We start from the raw sequence: 22,218 nt of genomic DNA on the forward strand, positions 1-22,218 counted from the left end.
CTGTAGCAGACCACAGGGCTGAGGATGTTGCAGGGAAAACCTTCTGCAGCCATGAGCCCACCTTTTAAAGGAAAGAGCTGTGGGCTTGAAGAGAGCCAGTTGCTATAATCTTCAGTGGTATCACCCAGGGAGTGGCCTCTGATAACCACATCCCAAGCTATTTTGGGTCTTCCAGGCACTATTTATCAAATTTCACTTAGGGATAAGCAGAGAACAATGTAAAGTGTTGGCTGGGGGTGCTCAGGTGCCGGAATGCAGTTTGGGGTGGCATGCTGCCTTTATGGCAGATGGTTTCAGCACTAGTTTTTCAGATGAGGAGGAAACCCTGTGAGAATTCCCAGTGAGAATTCCTGTATTTCCACAGGACAGATATTCATAGCCATGCTTGTATTGTAAAATAAGTAAATTAATGTGTCATTGGTATGAAAAACAGATGGAAAACAAGTCCCATCTGTCTGAAATTGCTCAGGATAGAGGAAACCATAAACAATATAGTATTTATATTATAACATATACACTGATATAAATACACACAGACACTACAGTGCATATATCTGGTACAAATATATAGTAAAAAGCCCTTGCCGTCAATATTTTCTATTTATTCTGTTTTCTTATCCAGTTAACCAGTACTTCAGCTAACCAGTACTACTTGGCTTGTCAAGGAGGTGATTTAATCAATTACCTTGCAAGTTCCAAGCAAATTCCCCCAAGCATGAGGCACTTTGCTGGACAATCTGAGTCACTTCATTGTGCAATCCATGAATAGAAAAGGTAGAGACACTTGTCAGTCAGTCAACAAATTCTCATACTTCACACAGATTTAACATTCACCGAGGGGAGTCACATGCATAATAATTTCATTATTCGTATCTCTGGCAAATGATGATGAATATAACTCACACCCACAGTTACATAAACCTTTATACATTTTCTGGTATCAGTGAGGGACACCAATCTAATTGAAAATCTCTATTTCTTTTGAGTTCTTCTTCTTCCATTCTTTTTCTAGTCACTCTTCACCTACCAAAGAAGACAAAGAATTGGAAGCCCTGCTATGATTTACTGCAATTTGGTTTCAGGATCCTTTTTTTAGTATTCTATCAGACAGCTGGATAAATAAACTGATTCAGCTGAAACTACGCAAGCCATGTTTCTATCCTGAACTGAACTTTCTGTAGTGTGACATTTGTAGTTTTCCTTTCCATACACTTTTAATGTCTCTTGGCTGAATGTCTTTGTTGACACTGATAAAAATAAAAATTTTACAGCTTCCATTTTACAAATATTAGAGGTATGGAATTATTTAGAGACTGATACCCTTGAAGAGCTACAGCTATTCACAATCAAACAAACTCTCTGTGATAGAGAGGCCAAATACAGCCTTAACTGCAGTGAGCATGAGACTGTCGGGTTTCAGATGCTGGGAGAAGCAACAAGACAAAGAACAGAATTACAGCCATAGACTTCAGATGAGACCTGCTTGGCAGGATCTGTGGGAAGTTGCCCTGGAGAGCAGAGGCCCAGAAGAGCTGGCTAATCTTCAAGGGCAGCTGCCTCAGAGCATAAGAACTGCCATTAGAATGTTCAGACAGTTGAGCAACCGTGGCAGAAAGCCAGCATGGAGAACATGGAGCTCCTGAGTGAACCTAAACACAAAAAAAAAGTGTACAGAAGATGGAAACCGAGACCAGCTACTTGGAAGGAACACAAGTATCTTGTTTGCACTCATAGGAATGAAATCAGGAAAGCCAAAGTTCAGCTGGAGCTGAAGGGCAGTGGGAAAGGTTTCTGTAAGTACACTGACAGCAGAAGATGAATGTGGGCATATTACTCAGTAGGATGGGGGACCAGTGACAAGACATAGAAAAGGCCACTTTTACTAGCAAGGCTTCTCCTCTGGCCTGCACCAGCAGGTGCCACCAAGGAGGCTGGAGAAGATGAACTACAAGGAGAGATAAGGCTGTTCACCTTAGAGAAGACAGAGCTTGAAAGGCCATTTTGTTGCCTGCAAATTTTGTAAAGAGACTACAGAGAAAATGGAGACAGACTCTTCTTGGAAGTGTGTGGTGAAAGTACAAAAGGACACGGATCACGCTGGAAAATGGGAAATACTGATTAGGTACTAGGGAGAAGAATTTACTCTAAATGTAATTAAATAGTGAAACAGATTGTCCTGAGAGAGGACTCTTCATCCTTGGACGGGTTCAAGACTCAATTGGACGCCATGCTCAATAACCTCATCTAATTAGTCCTGTTTTCAGCCAGTGTCTGGACTAGATGATATGATTCTATAATTACATGGGAATTCACTGACCTTTATAGATCTGTTCCCACCTATTGGTGTCCAGTTACAAAGGGACAAATTGTTAAATTCTTACAAAGGGTAAGGTCTCACTCCATACACGGTTTTGCTAACACTAAGGGAGATAAGTTGAATTATGCAAAACCTGGCTCTTAATATTAAGAAAATGTATTGTCTACAACTCTAGTGAAAAGAACCTGTCACTCCTCATCATGCTGCAGCAAGTTTTTCAAAGCTTCAATAACAATTAGCTACATTCACTGAACTTAAAAACAACAGATTTACTTTGTGAAAAGTGCTTAAGAAGTTTTTAGTAAAACATTAAAAATAGTGATGAAAAGCCATGTGTCTAATGTTATAACATTTACTGCCTATAAGACAATAGAAGGAAGACTAAATTTTTCTCTTATTGTTCTTTAAAAGTAAAGGACATCAGCAATGGCTGTGAAGGCTCATCCTCCTGTTGATAGTGAACATCAGTGCAAATAACCAGATGACCCTAAAGAAAGAAAAACATATAAAATTACCTAAATTCAGGTGGGTATATTCAGGTACAGTACCCTGGGACTTGTTTCCACTGTAAGACCCTCAGCAGGGCAGGAAGCAAGAGTGTCTTTGTGCCTCCTAAACTTTAGTTATCTTTAGTGTAGGAATGGGCTGTGATATAGGTTAATACAACTCTCCAAAAGACTGAGCAACACTTACCACAGAGACATTCTGCCCATGAGCCTTCTCAGAGAATGGTCAGAGTAATGAGGCCTCAGACACTCAATGCTCCTAAGCCCTGCTGGGGATAGCAGTGCTGTCCTTGTCATGTTCCCATACTGGCACCCCAAACAGATGGTGGACCCTTTACAACCTACAACTGCTAGGGGTGGAGGGGCTCATTTTGGGTTCAGAGATTGCATGTTATATCTGATGTAGTGAAAGCTTTACTATTGACAACATTTAGATCTACCCACCACTGGAAAATGCACAAATTCACAGGCCTGAAACAGAAGCAATATTCTGTAAGAAGAAATTCGGCTTCTCACCTGATTAATTTCTATTACAAGTCCAGTCAGGCTAGTGTGGGCCAAATTAAGAAGAGGAAATCCTTTCCCTAGTTTATCTTCAAATAGGAAAAATATAAATACATTTGAAAGTAATAATAAAATGCACTTCAAAAGCATCTTTCTCAAGGAACTCAATTTGTTTGCAATTTCCCTTTAATTAGCTGTTGTGTCTCTCAAGGGAGCTATTATTCATATGTCCTAAAAAGCAAAAAAAACACTGTAAAAATGTTGCATATAAACCTCTTACAATCTCTCAGCTGTCTGACACTGCCTTTGTTCCTCTTTTGGTATCTCCCCCAAAATCTGTTTTCTGCTGTTTTCCATTCTGACTTACCCTCCATCTTTATTTTCTTCTCTACTTGATCCTCTCAGCCTGTGGGTTCCTCTTACTCTCATCTATCCCTGTTTTCCTGGATCAAACCCCAGCTTTATTCTTATTTACTTTTCTTAACATCTGACTTTAGATTCCCACCCTTTCATTCTCTTTCTTTTCTTCTCACTGATAGCTCACCTTTTTCCTCAGCAGTCTTCTCACCTCTGATCACCTCAGAGGCACCTTCTGTACCCTCCCACCTGCTTCTTTCTGCCATCACCCCCTTGTTCCTTGTCCCTTACTCCCTGTATCCCACAGAACTGATTTTCTACTCTGTCCTGCCTGTGGCAGCAGGCGAAGCACAAAGCCAGAGGGAGGTGATAAAGTCAGAGATGTTACCCTGAAGCCCAAAGATGCAAGTGTGCTCTGCACTTCCTCAGTTTGGGCCATTGTCTGGTCATGGCTTGACTGTGTCAGGACAAGACTCAAGCCTGTCTCAGCTCTGCTGCCACACTGTATTCAGTGAAAATGGAACCCAAGCCCAGTGTTTCAAAAGGGAGCAAACACTTGCTCTATGCCAGGCTCTGATCCATATGGCTGAACAACCAGGATCGAAGTCCAGCACAGAGTAAACCTGTCCAGCTGTCACCAAATAGAAAGAAAACCTCCCATAACTGAGTCTTTAAATCTGGGCACTCCCTTTTATGGCTTCAGTCTTGCTTTCTCTCCAGCTGTGCCTGGAACTGGCTACAGTCCTTACCATTGATTACTGGAATCACTATTCTCTGTGAAGCATAAGACAGAAGATTCTCCACCAGTGACTTCTGCTGTGAGGGAAGAAGTGCATTTGGTGATGAGTGCCTGATGCCTATGAGCTGTAGCTTGATGAGGAAAATGGAGGGCTAGGACCAAAGTGACAAGCAAAATGATCAGAGCAGAGCTTGACAGAGAAAATCTCAGGCAAAAAAATATTTATTTTGGTTTAAGTTGCAACTAAACAATGCAAAATATACATGCGATATACATGTTTTTTGAAATTAATTAAATGGAAGGGTTTTTTTTTCTGTATGTTAAGTAGCTGGGATGAAATATGCTAAAGCTCATTTCAGCTGGCAGGACTCAGCTCTCAGAAGTGAACTGTTCTCTGGATAGAACTGTCCTGTATGCTCTGCCACTGTGATCAGTGTCCTTTTACTTAAAGAGGTGAGTTGGACTGAGCTGCTACAGAGTCTCACTGAGCATTTCCAAGTCTGCAGTCTACAGTGAGTGATCTAAACAGTGACAATTGTATTTGGTTGAAGTGATTTAAGGTAATTCCTGAAATTGAGCTTAAGCCTGATTTTGTATTCACTCCTACTGCTACACATACTCAATCTAGCTGTGAATTCTGTCTGAACTCAGGCAGACTATGTAACATTTTGAGCGTCTGATGAGGAAAAAAACCCCAACACTCTTAGAGGTATCTCCTCTTACTGAAAAGAAAAAGAAAAACAGAATAAAGAGTTTCAAAACAGAAAAAGCAGTGGCAGATGATAGGCCCAAGACAGACGAATAATAGTTCACAATAAGTTCAGAAGACTTTCTTTTGTCTCCAAAGGGCTCAGCTACCTTTCCTAGGCACTAAAACCATCAGCTTACATCAGGGAAGCCAAGACTGGGGTGCAGCAGGGAGAACTGGAACCTGAAGTAAAAAAAGTAAAAGAAGAGAATTCACTAGTAAGACTGAAGGCACAAGTTATGCACACTTGAAGATTCATTTGTGGAAATTCATACTGATTTCACGCTGATTCACATATTTAACTTTGTCAAAGGCTCTTCAATTCCCAACAGCTTTTAATTAAAACTGGCACAACTACAAATGAGATCTAGAATCACTGTCTCTTTCTGGTACTAATCTCTTCCTACAGTCATGTGTAGTCCAGTGCTGTGACTATAAAATTTGGGAAATCAGATTTTTCTGGAATTGACATTTCCTGGAATGGCTGACCTACACCTTCACCAAATGTTCATTATGATTTGAATAAACTCCTATCCTATATATTTCTAATAATTGTGATTTGCTAACTTTTCCCACTGATCCCTGTAATGAATCTTTGGTTCACTGTAAATATAATTCTGGGGAAAAACAAAGTTTTGAAGAACAGGAGAACACATTATTGTGTCAAAAGCTCTAAGTGAGCAGCACCATTACTTCTTAAACTTATACCGCCAGGCTCTGATAATTCCAAGTCATTTCCAATTAAACTATAATTTAACTCTACCAGGCTTTGATAATTTCCTGTTAAAAAGTCCAGTGACCAAAACTAAGAAAAGACTGCTCACATTTTTCTTTAATGAAATTATAATAGATTAAAAATTGTCATAAATTCTGGAAGTCCAACCCAGCTTGATGTATAGAGCTGACGTGAAGAAACACTGATGTGGGCTACCTGTCTGGAAGTCTTTGCTTCTACCCATCAGGTGCATTTATGGAGAAAGGGGCTGTAAACCCAGCCCAACTTGAAGTGTGAATACCATTTGTTGTAAGACAGCTGAGAACAAGCACAGCTGCAGGTAAGCACAAAATCAGCAAGATCTAAATGAAATCTTAAAAGCTCTGAGCTTTGATTCAAACTACAGGCACCTTTCTAGTCATGTTTGTTTGATGACATGCTGCTGCAGTGTGTGCTGTGTAGTCTCACTTTTTCCTGCCCCTCTCATGAAGGCGTATGGAGAACTATAGGGACAGTGGTCCTGTGCAGAGTTTGCACTCCAGCACTTCTGTGTATGATGCTCAGACTTTGCATGGCAGCAACATTCAGAGGGTTTTGAGTAAACTACTAAACTTGATTCTCCAACACCAACACAGACAGAAACAGATGCCTTCAACATAACCTTCAGGAATGAAACAGAAGCCTTCAAGATAATAAATAAATTGAATGTTGTCACCTGGAAAGATATTTAAGCTACAGAAAGGGGGAGCATCACGGAGTACAAGAGACATGGTTGTTCCACAATATTATTATATTTCATCTGCAAGATTTAGACCAACCAGTTGAAAGTATCTTGGAGCTCCTATGAGAAAGAAGGTAACTAATATTCTTTTTCTCATGGCGAAACAAGCACTGCTGGGCTGATACAATGAGTTCTGTTGTATCCTAATGCAGGGATAATTAATGCGTCTTTCTGAATTTTTCTTGGTTACCTCTTCAGAAGTAATGAGATAATCAACTTCTGTTTGCTTATAGTCAAATTGGCTCTGGTACTGGCTGTCTGCAGGGAAAAAGAGCAAAACAGTCTTCTGTGACTGTATGCACAGATAGATACTGTCTTAGATAAAGGCACAAATGCAATTGCTTTTGTGATTGGAAACACATTGTCTAAACTTTCCATGTGGTCAATACATATAGATTGTGAGATCGTTTGTGAATTTGCTGCTTTCTGCCAGCAACTGGGGTTGAGTGAACAAAGTGATAACACTGCCCTGATTGCCTCTTTATCATTAGGATCATCTAAGTCCTTGCATGGCTGACATAATTGGCTCACTTGCAATCTAATGGAAAGATGTCTGGGGACACACTGAACTATTTTATAACACAGAGGTTAGGAACACTGAACATCAGACAGTAACATTTTTATATATTACGATTTATTCTTGAGTAATTACTCAACCTCCCACATGTAAAAAAGGGCTCTCTGCACCTGCCAATTAAATCTGTTAACTCCTACAACGTGTGGTGTGTGTTTCCTTCCTGTGAAATGCCACAAAACTGTGTGAATTTTTGTGGTAGACCAGTATATGCTATTTTATGCTAATCTCTAAGATTTTCAAAGGACCAGGAAGATTACTGTGTGCTTTGTTCAGCCCCAGCACTTCTAGCTCCTTTTACTTACTAGATTCCCTGCAATGATGTACTGGGTGGTTGAATTTGGCAGAACAGCAAACACTTCTACACAGCTGGTGATCTGTAGGACACATCTGTCTGCATTTAAACTGACTTCAGGAGGTGATGTAGCCATCAGCCTTACCAGCACTGGGTCCACTGCTGCGCAACTCTGAGCAATCTGTGCAGGTTCAAAGAGGAAAAAACTGCTGAGAGCAAAGCTTTTCTCAAGCAACTGTTCCTAAGCTGCATCATAATCAGGTGTTATACACCAATCCTCTTGTAACGAACCGGTATTAAAAATACTTCATTTTCATTGCACCAACCAAAGTGACAAAATTAGCGTTGCATATACTCTGAGTCTCAGAGATGATAAAGCAAATTATGAAGTTTTAAACTCACTGATATTGAACATATATAGAGAAACAATTTAAAGGCTATTCCTGAAAAATGTATTTGAAGAGAAAAAGAGAAAAAGATTAGTATGTTAAAGAAATTAAGGAAATGAGTGACTCCAGGAAAAAAAAAAATATCACCTTAACAATATAAATAATTTGGAAAAGTTGATAGCCTTCCAAAAGAGCCAAACTTTTGAAAAGTAGGAAAACTCCTAGAGGACAAAGCTTCAGTTTGCAATGCAGATTCTGAATTTTATCATCTTATAGTAAATACTGCAATATTTTTAAAGCATTTCATAGTATCTTAATTTCTTGCATCACATTTATAGACTCATGACTATTATTTCTCATCCTCATAATCTCCAAGAGTCAGAAATAAGAAATCTTTGCAAAGAGAAGTCAGGGTACCAATAGCAGAGATGCCATTACCTTGAAGAGGAATGAAAGGAGATTGATCTGACAGACGACTACCACTTATTCTTTATAACTGTTTCAAAGACTGAGAGCAAATCTAGCACTCAGAGGAGTAGAGAATGACTAAACTGTAGTATGATATAGTTAGGAAGAGTTATCATGGGGTAGACATGTAAGTTTGAATCTTGCACTAAAATAAACCAGTTTTCTTGTCTCCTCCAAGCTTTTGCAAATGAGCTAGCACACAGATAATGTCCATGGAAAATATTAGATACTGCTTTTTCATAAAAGGTCTGTAGAAATAAAAGTACTCACCTCAGAAACAAAACGTCTGGATAGGGAAGTGTTTAGATGAAAAGTACTATTAAGCTGTAAACAAAATAAATTAGGTAAATTTATCAGTTTGAAAATTAGGTTTTCCTTGAGCAAAAAACCCCAACACATCCTGTTTACTGCAGTTTTAGATAATACATGTTTTGATTTAGTATTTTGTTGCCCCAGATTGATTTCTAAGGAACCCACAGTGCTCTCTGGGACAGAAGAGAGATTTCTCACAGACTTGATTCAGGAGCATGTACCAGTAAACAAGCATTATTCTTTGAAAGGACAGACATGGCTTCGGCCTTTGAGACTTTCTCAGATGAGATATGCTGAATATGTGAGTGGCAAGGACTCAAAAATCTCATTTGCCTTTTTGCTGCTAACCACTGTGATATTTACTAGTACCATTTGTGTCACCAGTTTTTATAAAGACCCCTCTCAGCATTTTTACAATTAGCAAAACCTATTGAAAACTCTCACTACAAATGCCACTGTGGAAACTGCCATTTCTGAGAGGTCTTGTGTGTTCTTCATGGAACACATTCTTCAGTGGAAAGCTTAATTTGCTTGTACCTGCTTCTTGCCTCATTCTGCTGCTTTGTTAAGTTTGAGGATTTATCCTAGTTCTCAACATAGCCAATACATTTATCATGGGCCACTGTGCAGCAGATGGGGGCTTCAGTAGGCTTTTTCTTGTCTTCCCCTTTTTGTATGTGGGATCCAGCTGAGAAAAGTTTTTTTAGATTCCTTTTGCCACTCCTGGCACACCAACTCTGATATTCATTCTGCCGTTCTTTGCCTAGAGCTGCTGAGAAGTTCAGACTGAAGTCTGAGAGGGACTTTGACTACTTTAAATTATGATAAACTGAATGTCATGAATCCTTCTTAAAAGTGCTACAAGTATGACCCAAATCTATGTGAAATGGCAAACACAAGGTGTTAGTCTTCTTTGCTGACTATCCATCTTGCTAATATTTGTAATTCTGTTACAGGCAAATCATACTCACCTCTTCGGAGATAGTGATGTTAAAGGGCCTGCTCTCTAGTGAGCCAGTGAAGCAGACTTAAGAAAATAATTGGAGACTCCCAGATATATCATGGAATCACCCTGGTTTTGGAGAGCAAATGGAGCTGGCACAAAGGGAGGGTCTATGTGATCTCCTACTGGATAGACTGTGTCCTGCAAAAAGCCATTATCAAATATTTCTAGCTGATACTTTTTTATCTGTCAAAATGCAATAGCAGTGGTTGAACAGAAAAAAATTTTCATAGTCTGAAGAAAAGCTTGACATTAAAGAAACCTTGAACTAAGCAAATAAATTTGTGTTATGCCCTGAAAATCAGCAAATTACGGCTCTTTTGAAAAAATACAGTAATCAAAGGAAATCTGCATGCCATGCTTTCAAAGTTTGAATCTGAGCATTCAAGTGAGTATTCTGAACAGCAGCTACAAGACACACACAAAAAAAGAATTCCTTTCTCTTGTAGCAAAGACACCTTTTTGAATTTAATGCTGAGGGTGACATTTCAAGAAAATCTTCAGGCACTCTTGAAAAGCACTGGAAGTTGCTTAGGACAGAGACATAAAAGAACCTTTTATATCACCTAATACTTAGCCCTGGCCCAGCTGCCAATCCTCCAAGACCTGTTTTGGGTGCTGCACAGGTAGGAGACCTTGGTTCAAGTTATTAAAATGTGAAAGGGTATGAGGCCATGGCATTAAAGAAGAATAATACAGACAGTAAATAGTTACTGACACTGTGAAGGTTAGTAGCTGGAAGATTCAACAGGAAGAACACTGGCATGGAAAGGTATAAATCCCTAAAAGAAAAGGCTGGATGTTGGAAGAAGAAAACTTATAACCATCAAGAACCAGTCTGTTCCAAGGAGCACTGAATAACTTCCTTGACTGACATAGAAAAGCCCTCCTGTGTCCCACTGGATGTTCATGTATTAAAGCTTAGCTTGTGAATCCAAGATAGTGACAGTAGCATAAGGAATTGCTTAATTCTTTTAAGCTGTGTATATCCTGCTTGCAAAGTTTTTTGTGTGTGATAAGAATTGCTTGAACAAAATCAGCTCCGGTACATCTTTCTTAACTGAAGTCTGTTCTGAGAGCCATGGGGATGCTCTGAATTACAAGGACTGTTGAAACTGCTGGAAAAACTGGGTGTTGCTGAGATAACTCCTGCAACAAAGGTGAAAAGTAGATAAGAAGCTGCTCATGGACTGTCTGAGAGGAGCCTTCTTTTTGGGTGTGACCTGTACTTATACAAGACGCTGAATCATCTCAAAACAAACAGTCTTGGACTGCAAGCACATTGGGAACCATCACAGATTATGTATCACTGCTAACAGGTGAAGACCAAGCAGCAGTGCAAGAGATGTGTATCTAAAGAACATTTTTAAGCTGTTAGCATCTCTGAAGGATTTAAACTCTGAAATAATTTAATTATAAACAATAGATTTGGTTAATTAAAAAAATTCTGGTTTCCAAAATAACTCTTGTCCAAAATTCCCCAAACATCTTACTGTTTTTCTAAGTAAATATTAGAGAGGCTGAGTAAGACTGTAGTGAAAGAAAATTCATCAACTCAAAAGATAATCAGAAAAGTCTTAGAAAGCACTAATTACCTTCAAATCCAAGTTAATGTGTGATTTGAAGACTTCTGGAGAGCTAAGTAGGAAATAGTCTACTTTTGTAGACTACTTTTGTGCAAAGGCGTCAATCTGGCTTAAAACTAGAAGAATGACAGAATCAAAACAGATGTTATTTACAAAATCATATCACAAACAGTTATTGCTTAGTTAGAGCAAAGAAATTTTAGATTTTTTAGAAATGATGACTCTGAAGAAGAATGCTGGGAGATGGAAGAAGAAAAAGAAATTATTATAAGGGAAAGTGAGAGTATTCCCTTTGGAAAAGCCACTGATTCCTCCCAGTTTAGGCCTTGTTCTCCTGCTGGTCACAACTGAATACACATTGCAGAAGTTTCTCCCATGCACTGAGAAATCTAGGGCAGAGTCACCATTTTTGCTATGTTTGCACAAGAGAACTAAACTCTCCTATATGATTAGAGAAATACTGCTAGGTAGGACTAAATCCTTTGGAAGATGACTTTAGCACATTTTTCTGCCTATCAGTGTTGAAGAAAAGGGATGTTTTTTCACATAGAGAGTGCTTCATTATCAATATGATGGAAGACTTTTTCTGAAAGGCACTGGATGCAGCCTCAGTCTGATTGTTATTTTTGATTGGACTGTGCTGTCTGTTTATACTGTATAAAAATCAGATGGGTTCAAAGAGAAATGGTGAATTCAAGCAGAGATTATGAACTTCTCAATACGAATATGAATATAAATGTGACAGCACAGCTTGGAGTGCCCTTGAACCTGAAGTGTTTAATTATGTGCTAAATAAGAAAATTATCTTGATGACCATGATTTTCAGTAATATTTGCCACTGCTTGGCACATGACAGATATAGGTCATTTTAGGAAAAAAACCAATCTACTTACTCTGTTTATGAATAACAGAGCAGATAACAGAAATATCCACAATGAAAAGTAAAGAACGGGAACAAACTCTATGACTTGAATTATATTACTTACAGGAATTGAATTCATTTGAGTTGAGAAAAAACCCAAATATTGTCAATCTTGAGGGAAAAAACCCTAACAAGAACAATAATAAAAAACTGTGGCATCGATTATAGTAATGAAAATCTTATATTTATATCCTTTTTATACATAGATAACTATTGTGTTCATGTCTCTGCAAGAATGACACAGGAATTGTTACTCATGAAAAGGAAACAAGCTCTGTGTGACACGGTCTGCCTACAGCATCTTGTTACCTCACTGAATACACGTGTTCACATGTCCACACACCAAGAGCATAAAGGATCAGCAAGAAAATGCTCATCTCCAAAATCTAAAGAAATAACACAGACTTTTTCACAGACTGAAAGATTGCAGGTGACTTGCTATGGGTAGAGAAGAAATCTGATTATTGCATATAAGATGCAAGAGTTTTCTAGGGTGCAGTATGGAATATGCTAAGGTACAGAACAATGGCTGTATTTTTAATCCTTCCCTTTTTTTTTTGTACCATGAATAGGGGAATAGCTTGGCATCTAATAAAAATGGCTACAATTTGAGCACTATGAAAATTACTTAATAATAAACTGCTATCACCAACTCACCCTCATGCTTTCTAAGCAGTGCATCCATCAATTGGATTTTGTATTTGATATTTAGGCATAGCTATATGAAAAGAGAGACAAGTCAGAAATGTAAGGCCAGTGTTTTAACTCCTCCCTTCGCTAACTGAAACCATCTTTGCAAGCTTACATTTTTAGCCAGCTGGAGGAAAGGAAATGGACACCGTGGCTTTCTTACCATGGGTTGAAATCTTTGAAATATAAAATCTGGCATACTGGGACATCAGTGTCATTTATATTAACAAGAAGCAATTATAGCAATATGGTAGACTAAACAGTTGACTGGTTTTATTAATTTGAGAGTCTCAGATGAATCTAGGGGGTCTGAGTCTCAGAAGAACACTATAGAAGACAGTCTGCAAAGTTGTGAATATTAGTTTATAAACAATGCTCAATTAGCCACATTTTGTCTAAGGGTAAGAAAAAAAAAATAGAAAATCATAGTAAGAACTGTAAGCATTGTTTCATATTCTCTTTTAAAAGCTTTATTCATGAATTGTAGGTCAGCGTGTCAAAAAGCTTAATCAGTCTAGATCCCCTTGACACCTGCAATCTTCCATTTGCAACCTTGTACTCTGCCATATGGTCAAATGTCAATGCTTTCATATGCAGTAGGTCTAGTCAGCTCATTTGCTAGCACATGTAGGAAGAAATGTAAATTAACTGCACTTCACACACTCAGCAAAGGAGTCAGGTTTTGAACAGATCATTAAAAATCTCTTTTCAGAACCTTCAGTAGTTAATCACATCCTGTAGCTATATCCTTAGAAATCAAAATTTGAAAAGTGTCCCTTTATGGTACAAGCTGTGCTCTTTCCCACAGAGTAATTAGAAAGTTTGCTACACATACCTAAATCCTCTACTTAACTTGACTTTTACACTATCAATGCTCAGCTGGCAACTGTGTACCAATGTGGACAAGTGGCCTGTGCTATCCTCTGACACTTCCAAGAAAACTGCCATAAACAGTTTTGAGATGGACACAGCAATTTCTCCTCTGTCTTTGATGCTTGGGGAAAAAAAAAAGTCAAACTCAGTCAAGAAAACATCTGCTGTAAGGGAACAATTTAAGAAATGGCCTATAAATCAAGACTGAAATTACTTCTTGCTTCTATTATCAAAAATGAAGAATGGGTTTTCTAGGGATTAAAGTATTTCAGGGACATGTCTGGTATTCAAAAACAGATTATATGCAAGTATTTCCAGGACATGAATTTTCAGTGTGATGCAGGATTTGACAAGTTTACAAAAATATCACGAATTCACAGAAACACAGGACATTCCAGTTTTTCATGACAGATCAACATGAAGGTCTCTGGGATTGCAACAGCAGAAGCCAGTTAGCTCATATATATATATATATATATGTATATATATATATATCCCAAGTTTTATTAATGGTGTAATTATTCCACTTTGCTCTTTCCTGTAAGGTGTTTTTCAGTAACTCCTTTAGATCTTTACATGACTCCATTATTTTTGTCCAGCCCCAAACCCACTCATTCTCCTTTCTGTAAAAATTCCTACTAAGATATCAACCAAAATCTCTTTAAATCTGAATTCCAGCAAATTTAGGTATTAGGACTATGATTAGAGTTGCAAGAGCTGTAGAACAACCCAGCAGGATAGAGAGTTGAATGGTTGTTAGAATAGCCTTATAAAAGCCTCATTTACCATAATAGAACTGACACTAAAAGCATCACTTTTCACCCTTTTCACCCCAAAGAAAGAGCCCAGTCCAAGAGGAATCCAAGCCATGAGTCTCTCCACTTCCCTCTTCATTTTTTTTTTAGGCAAAGCAAAATTCCTGGAAAAAGAAGCTGTAATCCTAAAAGAATTAATTTTTGCCCTAGACTTCCCCTGACCAAATCAGTGTCTAGTATTGCAAGTCACAAAGGCCATCCTATCACCATTACCATTTTAAATCTTCCTTTTTCAGCTCATATACCTTTTTCCTCACAATAGTGATACAACAGAAGACAGAGAGGCTGGGGGCACATTGATAGCTGTTTCCATCCACCAGTCTCACTGAGACAGAATGCAGAACTGCATGTCCATGCTCCTTTGGAATCAGGATGTGCTGTGCTGTGCAATTTTGCAGCCTGGTGATCCATCTTGTAGTGCTATCTGGCTTACAATAGAGCAATGCCTACTGCTGTTACCAGCTGCTCCATTAACCCAAATTGTAGAAATTAGCACCTTGCAAACTTTTCTGATATCCCAGAAGTTGTAGCCCTCCCCACACCCAAGAAAAGCTATACTATTTAATACCATGGTATTAAAATTGTATTACAAAAATACTGAGATAAGTGGAAAAATCCATATGTAATCATGTCATTACAGACAATCTTGCACTGCACAGGCTTATGAAGCTAAGTCAGCTATTTGTTCCAAAAGAATGTTTGAATTTCATTCAAAAAAATGTTTCAACTAGAAATATTTGATGATGACTTTTTGCAGGGCACAGTCTTTCCAGTAGGAAATTGCCCAGACCCTCCCTTTGTGCCAGCTCTATTTCCATATCAACACAAATTCTGGAGTTTCTGAAGTTCTGAATGTTTGGCATTGTGACAGTGCCCTTCCTTTAGTAGGAGCTCTTCGGAAGGCAATACACACTGTACCAGCACATAGATAATTAGCTATAGTCTACCTTCCATCTATACTGTACAAAGAAAGTAACCAATGTGGTCCTGAATATTCATGCAATGTCTGGACAAACTGAGCATGCTAACAGATGTCTGAACTGAGACTTCCCAAAGAGACCAGTGGGGTAAAATAATTTTAAAAACCCCATGAAACAACATTAGTTCTCAGGGGATGTTCCCTTCTTAAGAAGTTTATTCCAATAGATAATTGTTGGATTGTAGTTAATTGATAAAGCATATCTGACCTGAAAAATAACTTCCCAATATATTTCTTAATTTCATTTGCAATCCTTCTCCCAGAGCCCTACTACCTGTACAATACCTACCTGTGCATTCTGTACAACACTTACCGTAGCCATGTGTGTATTCTCCAGTCTGCACTGATTGTAGCAGAAGCCTGTGCCACTGACAGATAAACGCTAGTGCCAGGAATAAAGGAAGCAGAATTTCTGGGAAATCTACAGCAGTAATTCCGAGCCTACAGAATACGGAAAGGGGGATTATTAGACTGCATGTCAAAAGACGAAAAAGGACCTCTGATCACTGAAAACCCTTCTGCTAAAAAAGGCAAAGTTTATGCTTCAGTAAGAACTTCTTAGAAATCACTGACCCATGTATGTTTTAGGAAAGAAACACACTTGTACCTTTACTCCTTGCAGCATCCGTGGAAAAAGAATCCTTGATATTTGGCCAGGGTTTTTTTGGGTGGGCTTTTTTCTTTTTCTTTTTCTTTTTCTTTTTCTTTTTCTTTTTCTTTTTCTTTTTCTTTTTCTTTTTCTTTTTCTTTTTCTTTTTCTTTTTCTTTTTCTTTTTCTTTTTCTTTTTCTTTTTCTTTTTCTTTTTCTTTTTCTAACAAAAACCTTTCCTTGGGAGAAGAATGAACTCTTTAAAGAGAAATCTTCTTGCCAGGGAAAGAATAAATCCATGTTCAATCTCAGATGCAACATCTATAAATAAATCCAGGTTGTCCCAATGCTAGCATTTGCTGAAGACTGTCAAAATTTTTGTATTCCCATTCTGCTTCCTTGCCTAAGCAAAGGGCCCTGGAGAAGATCCATTTTTCTAAATTAAACCTTACTTGAATATTTCCCTGCCAAAACAAATATTTCTGATATTCAAGGATATTGTCTTGCAAATGGGTGTGTTGAATGGAGCTGAACGTTGTAAAGATATCACATGTCATCTTATCATGTAGTATACATTCCTCATTGTTCCTTGCTATCTTGCAGAGATCTCTGAAACAATTGCCTTTAATCTGCTTTCCCTGTGGCAGAAGGCACCAGCTACTTGGGTTAAAATCACCATAACTTTCCAATAAGGTCTCAGGCAGTAAGACTGCCTTTAGGTATCTTGTTTGCTGTGAGTTAAATCAGATTATACACCAGGAAGATTGCCAATTTCAAGAACTATGGTTGGGGGAATGAACTGGGGTTCTGAAAATCATGCAATAATTTAGATTGAAATCGGACCTCAGGAGATTTTTCTGGTTCAACCTCCTACTCAAAGATGAAACAACTCAGAGACTCTGCCCACTTGATTCTTGAACTCACCCAAGAATGCAGATTCCCCAAAATTTTCAGCCCTTGTTCTGGTGCTCCCTAGAATTTTTTCCTAACTGCAGTACTTTTCTTGATGTGACTTATGTCTTTTGCTCATAATTGTTTCCGTGTGTAGCCTTGGAAGAATCTGGCTCCGTGTTCTCTTGGTTTTTTGTTTATAGCCTACTGGAAGGTGGGATTGAAGGCTGTAGAAAGTTCTGCTTTTATATTAGTCTCCGTATTTGGAGAATTTGTAACAAACTCTGTAAAACTGTTTTTTTACTGTCTGTTCCTGGTACAAGGATTTTCCTCTTCAATAAACACTTGTTGAGCTCTATCCAGTTAAAATGGTAATTTATCATGTAAATTCAAATCCAAAAATATTCTGTAAAAAACATCTTCCTGCCACATCAGCCAAGATACATCATCCCCTGCACACATTTTCATCTTATCCCTTTTTTAGCTTTTTTTTTAATCAAACACAGATTATTTTCATTGCTACAGGTCTTTCATAGTAGCAAACTGTTAATAACACCAGTTCTGCCCTCTTTCTCACTCATTTCCCCTGCTGTATCATAGCCATGCTTACACCTGTTTTGCCCCAAACTCTGCTACAAATCAACTGAAAAAAAAACCAAACTAGGTGCTCCTTTCAGAAGCTTTATAAAGCTTATCTCTGAGTATAGCAGAAAACGTACTTCTAAAACCAGTCAGAAGCAGAGTTAGATGAACCACTAAAATTTTACCTTGAACAAAACAGTGGCTGGATAATTATTGCAATGTGGTAATAAAAAGCTGTTTCATCCTAAAACTTTGGAATTTATTTCCTTTACTTACCTTGAAATGACATAGTTTACCTTAACAACTGAGAAACTCTCCTGCCCAATCCTGCTTGGGAAAGTCTCTTTCAATACTGCTAGCTTCAGGAGCTCCATCCCAATCCTCCTGCCTACAAGGGGACATAGGAAAGCACATGCCTTGCAGATTGGATTAATTCATTCTTATATCTGAAGGCCCAGATATACTGCTGAATAATTTAATCCTAATTTTTAACATAGTTCTTGCAACACTCTGATTCTATGATCTTTACCTAGATCTCTTTCCAACTACAAATATTCCCACCTAGAACTTCACTTAGCCACATGTATAAACCATTTAATCTAAAATCGATATAATCTGTTAGGATCATTTTGTCCCTGAGTTGTATTTCATATTCCAGAGCTCAAGTCAAACTGAAACTGCTGAAACTTTTATACTCCCTTCACATAATGTGGGTGACCTTAGGAAAAACTTGATCATCACCTTTACCTCAGATTACCTCATATCTGTTGGATGATAAAGTGAGTCATGAAGTAGCAAGGCAACTCCTCTATGTAGTGGTTACTTAGGCAAAAAGTGTGATATATACATTAGACATGCTGGTATGTCAAATGCAGAACTATCTGAATTGTTGCTTGTGTACAGGAAGTTGTTTGAGTTTTAAAGACAATCCTCTAAAATGTTTTCTTCCCGTTTCTTTCACAGTACATATGTTTTGCGACTGCACCATAGCCTTTACAGCCTACTGCAGATATCTGACTGATTTCCTTACCTTCTTTCTTTGCTTTAAGGAATCTCTACTTTCTTGAATGTTTCAATGCTATTTGTGCACTGATAATATATACAGACCTTATCAACAAACAGAGCATCTTTTAATTCCAAATTCCTTGCACTTTTCTTCTTTTTGCTCACTTTTGATTAAGACATATCTAAAACTTTAATACTGAATGCTGTCCTGCTTTCAGATGTTTGTACCACAAGTGTCATTAGCTTTTGACCTCACAATTGCTGAATACAAAACACCTGTGGTTTTTTTCATCGCGAGGCTCCATAGTATTAGAAAAGCAAAAAACTGAAATTTGTGATAACACTGGAATACCTTTTCATAAAATGCATCTTTTATGAAGGAGAAGTAAGTTATGATTCCCTGGAAATTTCTGTCTCCAAAGCAAAATATGGGCTCTCACTGAAATAACTTAAAGCTCTCTTAGGACTGTCAGCGAAGGCAGCCAGTGATCTCAGGTAGAATTTCTCTCAAGGTTCTTGTAGCACGCAAGAAGCATGAAGGCAAGATCTATTGCCTCAGCCTTCAAATCTCACAATAAGGGAAAGGATGTCAGGCATCAAGCTCTTCAAATATGAGAAATGCCTTTGGGAGGAGCACTGTTAATCTGCTCTTATGCAGGGGTGTGCCACCTTGGTCTGTTCAGTCAGCACTTGGAAGGCCATGCCGACTGTCACAAGAACTCCTGAGCTTACACCAAGAAACACCAGGCTGAATTCTCATTTCTAAAGGCATCAGAGATCCCTAGGAATGAAGGGAGATCAAAACTGTTTTGGGTGATGGATGTTCTTCCTGCACTTTTCAACTCTTCAGAAGCCTTTAAAACAATGCTCATACAACAAAATAAGCGGACCTGATCCTTGCTTTCATCTCAGTGGCATAAACCCTTTTATTTTTCACCTCACAAGTCCATTGTTTACCTGTCAGCATGTTCAGTACATAAATGACAATCAGTCCTTAGCATGACCCAGTCTTTGTTGAATTTGTGCCTTATTAACCTTTATTACTAATATTAATTCTGTAAACAACTGCAATTCTACTACATGCCCTCCACACTCATGGATTAAGCCTTAAGTAAGAGGCAGTGAAAGTTAGCGTGAATAGAAAGAGTACAGAAAACATATTGTGGAAACTTTCTATTAAGGGGCAGAATTATGGCAATCACTACATTTTTTTTTTTAAAGAATAGCACATGCATGTGCTGACCCATGGCAAATGCAGGAGTGAGAGTGAAGGTGTGCAGCTAAGTGGCTGTTCCAAAATTGTAAGCTTTTTTTCCCAATTGTGTTTGATTATCTTCAGCTAAATATTGCACTTTATGTCAGGTTTTTGACACTTCAGAAAAAGCAGCAATTGTATGCCCATCTAATCCTGGTTCAAAGAAAGTATGGTAGTATAAGTATGAAGAATGTAGTAGAAACTACTGGACTGTAGGAGAATGCAGTCATCAATAAAGGATAAATTCACACCTGGGATGCACACAAAAGGAAGGAAATAAATTAGGGAAGAGACAAAGAGTGTTCCTGGTGTGAGGTGACAAAAGGAATATATTCTATTTTAGTATTCAAGAAGCTTGTTCCTTCATTGCACCTCTATTAAGAAATAATATTCTGTACATAGATTATTTATGATAAATTAACTACTGGCAATGTTAGACATACCATAGTTCAGCCCCTTCTGAGTAATCCTCACTTTAAGACCAGAATTAGCCTCAAGCCTCAAGGACAGCCAACACAGCTGGAAAAAATACCATGTCTTTAGCATCATCTCACCTGTCACAGATCTGTTAACAACATGTATGATACAAATGCTTTCATAAATTATTCATACCATGAATTGCAAAAAATCTGTATCCATGAGTTCCATCAATGAAATTTGGTCACAGATGGATAGCCAAGAGAACTTTAGTTAATGATTTTATTGCACCAAGCCATCATTGTGGTTGCCAGCACAGATTTCTGATTCCTTGGATATCACTTCAGCAGGCACTAGCTATTGGTGAGACTGCGTGGTTCTGCTCCAGTACTCTATCCTTTCCCCATACCCATGCCTTGGCTATTTTATTTTACCATCTGTCCTACCAACTGCATGACAGTGAGCATGACAAAGCAATCCCAGTCAAGCAGGAGCAGGCCTGTCTTCCTCTGTAACACCACCTTCTTTTTATACACCCTAGGATACACTGGATTTGAGAGTTCCAAAGTTTTCCAATGAATCTGCTGGTCAATTACCAGTTACCTAAAATAAGGTAGGCCAGACACTGCTACATGAGATTGACTAAATGAGATGACGTGAGAAAGGAATGCAAGGGTAAATTCAAAGCATGTCTGAGAATTACATGGTGATCACAAAGGAGTAGAGAAGGATTTTCTGGCATGAGAATGCAGTGGTGTGCTTGAGTGCAAAGCAGGCTCTGAGCCACTGCATGCTGGGACATCACCACCCAACAGATTCACAAAAGCTGAGACAAATTGTTTCTTTCTGTGACATATCTCTACTACAAAAGGTTTCTTCAAACCTTTTTTGAAACCTTCTCTTGTATTGATCCTGATTTTCACTACCAATGACAGCTACTGCTCAGTTCATTAGAAATAACAATACTGTTTCTCAAGACAACTTCAAGTCTTCCCAGTGCTCCATTATAGTTTTTTATTAGGGATCTATAATAACTTTATGCTGGGCTTACCACAGAGGGGAGTGGTAAATCCTTTTCTAACACATCTGATTGTGATCATGATACCTGCCTATGTATAAAACCATGCTAATTAATCAGTAGCAACAGGTGTTGCTAGTTTCCCAGTAATTTGGAGTCTGTAGTCATTCCTGGATTTCTAACAAGTTCATATTGTCTTGGACAATTTATTCCATTATCTGATAAAAATCATATAAATATGCTTAAAAACCAGCACAAACCCCTCCACCAAAAAACCCCACATCCCAACACCCCTTGTTAGTCTTCTGTATTGAACTTAGTATTACCAGGTCAGACTCTAAATGGTTGCAAATCTATGTTCTACCCAGCACCTCATAAAAAACTGGTCTTTGGTAGATTTCCCACTCTAAGACAGACAAAATGCATTACCAATATTGCCCTGATATTGGTTCTTCAAAGAATCCTTACCAAGTTATCCCAGGACACTATCCAAGAAAAAGTAGTCTCAGGGAAAAAACATTTTGAAAACATAATCCACATAGTGACAAATTTCAAAAATGTACCCTTTAATTGGCAAACCTCCAGTTCTTACACATTTTTGGTTTTCTCTCTTTTAAGCAACTCAAAATAAATCCTTTATGGTAGCAATGCTGTATTATTCACAAGAGCCTGCTGAAGTCACATACCCAAAACATTTTCCAGAAAAAATGTCCTAACTTTTCCTGCAAACATGCCACTTTCAATCCTGATTAATAAGGGTCAGTTAAAAATCAGTGTAAAACCAAAAACACAAATTTTTTTATTATTAAAGGTCACAGATATTTACTAGATGTTTTCTAGCAGGATTGCTAGAAACATTGATGCAGATGAGATACCCCATTCCCATAG

At 38.2% G+C, this 22,218-nt stretch overlaps 1 pseudogene; it reads right to left on the minus strand.

Annotated features, from left to right (window-relative positions):
- Positions 1-2,711: 2,711 nt before the first annotated feature.
- LOC131591602 (BPI fold-containing family C protein-like) lies at positions 2,712-20,444 on the minus strand (annotated as a pseudogene).
- Positions 20,445-22,218: the final 1,774 nt, after the last annotated feature.

Source organism: Poecile atricapillus, chromosome W (assembly GCF_030490865.1).
Source record: "Poecile atricapillus isolate bPoeAtr1 chromosome W, bPoeAtr1.hap1, whole genome shotgun sequence".
Lineage (NCBI taxonomy): Eukaryota > Metazoa > Chordata > Aves > Passeriformes > Paridae > Poecile > Poecile atricapillus.